Source organism: Otolemur garnettii, unplaced genomic scaffold (assembly GCF_000181295.1).
Source record: "Otolemur garnettii isolate 467f Iridium unplaced genomic scaffold, OtoGar3 scaffold00011, whole genome shotgun sequence".
NCBI lineage: Eukaryota > Metazoa > Chordata > Mammalia > Primates > Galagidae > Otolemur > Otolemur garnettii.
In genome coordinates, this window is record NW_003852406.1 from 26,668,475 (window position 1) to 26,675,596 (window position 7,122).

Here is a 7,122-nt window from a genome sequence, read left to right on the forward strand (position 1 = left end):
AGGGTCCCTAACCATAAACAGCTTAGCCAATAGCAGCCCGCCTAACAAAACACCCGATGAAATTCCTCTATGTGCTTTAAAAACCTCAGCTCTTCACGAGGGCTTTGCCCTTTCTCCAGCCATGCTGAAGGGAAGAGTAGCCCGGGCATATGCTTGCAAAATGAAGCACTTTTTGTCTTTACGTGTGTGGTGGTCTCTCAGTGGCAATTCTGGTCCAAACATTGCCATGTGGCTATTTCGTCAGGATATGAGTTTTATATTATTTTTGTTAATTTTATAATGTTAAACTTTAGTAATAAATAATTGTTGAGAACCGATTATCGAGAACTGCTTATCAAAGTTTGCATTGTTGATCAGTTCTTAAAATTCGACCACCATCGTTTGGACTTAATGAACAATGGCATTTTTTGGCATTGGCAACCATGAAAACATTTTGTAACTGTCTCTCAGACGTTACACATCGTACTGTGTGCTAATGCTAGTTAAACAAATCAGCTATTCAGATAATTTAGGTAAGTTATTTATTTCATGAATTTAGCAGACAGTACTCATATTATTTATATTTTATAGTGGCAGCAAAAAGTCTAGTGCCAGCCTTGAAAGTGACACGACTTACAAGGTATCATTATTAAAAAAAAATATTGATAAGGAAAAGGTTAACTCTTGGGCATCAGCAAAAATCACAATAGAGAACAAATGTTTAGAAATATTTCATCATTTTAAAACAAATCATGTTCCATTCAATAATGCACTAAAAACTGTGGGACATGTGCTGTCCTTCCCAGGAACTAATGCTGTGACTGAATGCGTTTTTCTACAGTAAATAAAGTGTGGACATCAGAAAAATCACAATTAAGTGTTGAGACTTTGAAAGCCACTTTATGTGTGAAATATAATTTAACAAATTCTTATGAAAAATTTCATGACCTTTTAAACAATGACAGCAATCTACTAAAAAAAAATTCACTCAAATGGGAAATATGTCAAAGAATAGAAACCCAGGGCTGGGTTTGAACCTGACACCTTTGGCATATGGGGCTGGCGCCCTACTCCTCTGAGCCACAGGCACTGCTCTATACATAATTTTTTTAATGTATTATATTTGTAAATTGTACTTATGTTGAAATTTAAAAAATATATATTACAATACTATTTTTGCATTCTATGAAAATTTTTTGTTGCTCCATATAGACCAAATTTTTAATTAAGAACGCCCCATCCCCACCCCCACCGCCATCCTGCTTTACCAATGTTAAAATCTGGTCACCTTAGCCTTGACGCAAACAGGGGCCTGGTACTAACTCCTCAGCCCAGCAGCCTGCGCACACCATCTTGTGGGCTCAATGAAAAGTGCCCACTTCCCCTCTTGTACCCCAGCGCCAGTCTCTGACGTAGAGTGAACTCTCTGGGGGCCTGGTGCGGACCCTGTCCTCACTAAACAACAGTGGAACAATAAGTAGGTCAACCCTCTGATGGATGGAGGAAACAAGGAATTCCCGCCGTGGTTGACTTTCAGAGTTTATCAGCTTCTGCTCATTTGGGGGGTTAGAAACACAATCTGTACTTAATTGTTCCCGTCTCCCCATTACTCAGTATGTAAGAGGACAAACAGCCTCACTCACTCCCGGCCAAAGCTGTAAAAAGTTGCTGAGTGATCTGACAAGTCATGTCTGCCCTCCTGAGTGCTGTAAAGACCATCACCACCATGAGCCAGAGAAGAGGGGAAAAAAAAACAGGTGTGCAGCTTGGGAAAGTAACAGACACTTGAGTCCTTCAGCTAGAGCTTAGCGGCCAAAGATAGTAACTTTGGGGGAGGTATAAGAACTCTGTGAAACTCTCCCTGTCTTCTTGTGATTCTGAATATTGGTCCTTAGATTCAGAATCACACACACACACATACAATCTTTTGTCCTTAAAGGACAAAACTTTAACTGCTGCCAGTGTTTGGTTCTTGCTCCTGGTTCCTTTGGTCTTTAAAAACCTGGGAAAGTCCTCCTTCCCCTTGGCGTTTTAGAGTCTTGGTGGTATTGGTTTGGCAAAGAAAGCAGAGCCAAGACTGAGTATCCAGGTAATAAGGGATTTTACAGTTACCAATTTGCAGAGACTTTTTTTTTTTTTTTGAGACAGTCTCAATATGTTGCCCTCAGCAAAGTGCAGTGCTGTCACAGCTCACAGCAACCTCAAGCTCTTGGGCTTAAGTGATACTCTTCCCACAGCCTCCCAAGTAACTGGGACTACAGGCGCCTGCCACACCACCCAGCTGTTTTGTTGTTCTTGTTGCAGTTGTATTTTAGCTGGCCCAGGCCGGGTTCAAACTCGCCACCCTTGGTGTATGTGAACAGCACCCTGCCTACTGAGCTAGGTGCGCCAGGGCTTTTGTTGAAGCTGGACACCTGACTTGGGAACTACTGCTTAGGCAGGCAGCGTAGAGTAGTGTAGTAGTTCCAAACCTGGCTCCACAAAATTAGTTAGAAACTTTTATTAAATTTCCACTTTCTGGGAATCCACTTCATCCCTCCCTCCCATCGCCAGAGATAGCCTAGGTTACGGTGGAAGGGGAGCCTGGCCTTTTTTATTATTATTAACAAACTTTATTTTTTAGAGCAGCTTTAGGTTCAGGGCAAAACTGAGCAGAAAGTACAGAAGAGCTCCTGAGTACATAGTATCCCCTGTATACACACATACACACACACACACCCTCTCTCCCTATGGATACCTGTGCCACAGTGGTATATTTGTTAACAACTGATGACTCATCATTATCACCTAGAGTCCATAGCTTACATTACTGTTCACTCTTTTTGTTTTTTAAGAGACAGAGTCTCACTTTGTCGCCCTTGGTAGAGTGCCATGGCATCACAGTTCACAGCAACCTCCAACTCTTGGGCTTAGGTGATTCTCTTGCCTCAGCCTCAGCCTGTAGCTGGGACTACAGGTGCCTGCCACAATGCCCAGCTATTTTTTTGTTGTTGCAGTTGTCATTGTTTAGTGGGCCTGGCTGGGTTCAAACCCACCTGTCTCAGTTTATGTGGCCGGCCCTACCCACTGAGCTACAGGCAGTTTGGCGGGGACCGGATTTGAACCTGCCACCCTTGGTATATGGGGCCAGCACTCTACTCACTGAGCCACAGGCTCCACCTAGTTCACTCCTTTTTTGTTTGCTTGTTTGTTTGTCTGAGACAGAGTCTCACTCTGTTGCCCTGGGTAGAGTGACACGGTGTCACAGCTCAGCCTCCACTGTAGCTGGGACTCTAGGCACCCACCACAAAGACTTGCTAGTTTTTCTATTTTTATTTTTATTTATTTTTAGACAGAGTCTTACTATGTCGCTCTTGGTAGAGTGCTGTGGTGTCACAGCTCACAGCAACCTCAAACTCTTAGGCTTAAGCAATTCTCTTGCCTCAGCCTCCCAAGTAGCTGGGACTACAGACACCTGGCACAAGCCTGGCTGTTTTTTGTTGTTGTTGCAGTTGTCATTGTTGTTTAGTAGGCCTGGCTGGGTTTGAACCCACCTGCCTCAGTTTATGTGGCTGGCACCCTACCCACTGAACTACGAGTGCCATGGCTAGTTTTTCTATTTTTAGTAGAAATGTGTCTTGCTCTTGCTCAGACTGTCTCAAACTCCTGAGCTCAGGTAATCCACCCACCTCCACCTCCCAGAGTGCTAGGATTACAGTTATGAGCTACCACTCCCAGCCTAGTGTCCACTCTTGAGGTTGTACATTCTATGGGTTTTGACAAGGGTATAATGACATGTACCCGCCCTTAAGGTATCATATAGAATAGATTCACTGTCCTAAAAATGCTCTGTGCTCTGCCTGTTCATCCCTCCCTCTGCCCAATCCCTGCAACCACTATTCCTTTACTGTCTTTATAGTTTTGCCTTTTCCAGAATGTCATATATTTAGAACCATAAAATATCAAGCCTTTACAGATTAGTTTCTTTCACTTAGTAATATGCATTAAAGATTCTTCCAAGTCCTTTCATGACTGGATAGTTCATTTAAGTGCTGAATAATATTGAATTCTGCAGTTGTCCCAGAGTCTACCCATTCACCTTCTAAAGGACTTCTTGGTTACTTCCAAGTTTTGGCAATTATAAGTCAAGCTGTTCTTTACATCCATGTGCAGATTTCTGCATATACTTAAGTTTTCAATTCATCTGAGTAAATGCCAGAGTACAACTGCTGGGTTGTGCAGTATATTTACTTTTATAAGAAACTGCCAAACTGTCTCAAAGTGGTTGCATCATTTTGCATTTCCACCAGCAGTGAATGAGAGTCCTATTGTTCCACATCCTCATTAGTATTTTGTGGTGTTATTATTGTGGATTTTGGCTGTTCCAATAGTTGTAGTGGAGTATCTTTTTGTTGTTTTATTAATAATATGTAATTCCTGGCCAGGGACAGTGGCTAACACCTATAATCTTTTTTTTTTTTTTTGAGACAGAGCCTCAAGCTGTCCCCCTAGGTAGAGTGCCATGGCATAGCTCACAGCAACCTCCAACTCCTGGGCTCAAGCGAGTCTCCTGCCTCCGCCTCCCAAGTTGCTGGGACCACAGGTGCCCGCCGCAACACCTAACTATTTTTTTTCGGTTGCAGCCATCATTGTTGTTTGGCGGGCCCAGGCTGGAATCAAACCCGCCACCTTAGGTGTATGTGGCTGGCACCTTAGCCACTTGAGCCACAGGCACCAAGCCTAACACCTATAATCTTAGCACTCAGAGAAGCCAAGGCTGGTGGATTGCTTGAACTCAGGAGTTTGAGACCAGTTTGAGCAAGAGTGAGACCCCCTACCTCTACTAAAAATAGAAAAACTAGCCAGTTGTAGTGGTGGACACCTAGTGTCCCAGCTACTTGGGAATCTGGGGTAAGATTTCCCTTACCTCACAAGTTTGAGGTTGCTGTGAGCTATGATGTGACAACTCTCTACCCAGGGTGACAAAGTGAGACTCTGTCTCAAAATAATAATAATGGGCTCAGTGCTGGTAGCTCACTGGTTAGGGCGCTGGCCACATACATTGGGGATGGCGAGTTTGAACCTAGCCTGGGCCTGCTAAACACCATGACAACAACAAAAATAGCCAGGTACTGTGGCAGGTGCCTGTAGTCTCACCTATTTGGGAGGCTGAGGCAAGAGAATCACTTAAGCCCAAGAGTTTGAGGTTGCTGTAAGCTGTGACGCCATCATACTCTACAGAGGGTGACATAGTAAGACTGTGTCTCAAAAAAACAACAATAATAATAATGATAAGAAGAAGAATTCCCTAATAGCATATGATGTTGAATATCTCTTTATGTGCTTACTTAATATATTATAGCAAGCATGCTTACTTGCTATGTTCTTTGGTGAAGTGTTTGTTCAAGGGTTTTCCCTATTTTTAATCAGGCTATTTTCTTTCTTTTTAGAGATAGTCTCACTTTGTTGCCCTGGGTAGAGTACCATGGCGTCACAGCTCACAGCAACCTCCAGCTCTTGGGCTTAGGCGATTCTCTTGCCTCAGCCTCCCAAGTAGCTGGGACCACAGGCATCCACCACAATGCCTGGCTATTTTTTTGTTGCAGTTCAGCCAGTTCGAACCCGCCACCCTCAGTATATGGGGCTGGTGCCCTACTCACTGAGCCACAGCTGCCACCTCAGGTTATTTTCTTTTTGTTGAGTTTTTAGAGTTTGGGGAAATTTTTGGATAACACTCATATATCAGATATGTCTTTTTTTTTTTTGCAGTTTTTGGCCGGGGCTGGGTTTGAACCCGCCACCTCTGGCATATGGGGCTGGCGCCCTACTCCTTTGAGCCACAGGCACTGCCCCAGATGTGTCTTTTGCAAATATTTTCTCCCAGGGTGTGGCTTGTCTTCTCATTCTCTTAGTGTTGTCTTTCACAGTGCTGAACTTTTCAATTTTGGTAAAGTCCAGCTTATCAATTATTTTGTACATAGACTATACCTTGTTGTTGTACCTAGAAAGTCATTGCCCTGCCCAAGGTCAGTTAGGTTTTCTCCTATGTTATCTTTTAGGAGTTATATAGTCTTTGCTATTTTATGTTTAGGTCTCCAATTCTTTGAGTTAATTTTCTTTTTTTATTTTTTGAGATAGAGCCTCAAGCTGTCATCCTGGGTAGAGTGCCTTGGCATCACAGCTCACAACAACCTCCAACTCTGGGCTCAAGTGATTCTCCTGCCTCTGCCTCCCAAGTAGCTGGGACTACAAGCCCCTGCCACAACACCCAGCTATTTTTTGGTTACCGCCATCATTGTTGTTTGGTGGGCCTGGGCTGGATTTGAAGCTGCCAGCTCAGGTGTATATAGCTGGCGTCTTAGCCACTTGAGCCATAGGCACTGAGCCAATTTGAGTTAATTTTTGTGACATATGTAAGGTATTTGTCTAGATTTTTTTTTTTTTTTGAGAGAGAGAGAGAGCCTGAAGCTATCGCCCTGGGTAAAGTGCCGTGGTGTCACAGTTTACAGCAACCTCCAACTCCCAGGCTTAAGAGATTCTCTTGCCTCAGCCTCCCAAGTAGCTGGGACTATAAGGAGTCTGGTGCCCACTGCAACGCCCAGCTATTTTTTGGTTGTAGTTGTCATTGTTGTTTGGCAGCCCCGGGCTGGATTCAAACCCACTAGCTCTCGTGTTTGTGGCTGGCGCCTTAGCCACTTGAACTACAGATACCACCCTCTAGATTATTTTTTTTGTACGTGTAGTTGTTCCAGCACCATTTTTGAAAAAACAGTTTTTGCTTCATTGTGTTGCTTTTACTCCTTTGACAAAGATCAGTTGACTATGTATATGCGGGTCTATTTCTTTATTGTCTATTCTGTTCCATTGATCTATTTATTCTTTCACCAATACCACACCATTTTGATTTCGATAGTTTATAGTAAGTCTTGAAGTTGGGGTGTGTCAGTCCTTCAACTTTGTTCCTCTCTTTCAGTATTGAGTTGGCTATTCTGGGTCTTTTGTCTCTCTCTATATAAAGTTTAGAATCAATTTATCAATATTCACAAAAACAGGCTCAGCGCCTGTGGCTCAAGCGGCTAAGGCACCAGCCACATACACCTAAGGTGGCGGGTTCGAATCCCCAGCCCAGGCCCACCAAACAACAATGATGGCTGCAACCAAAAA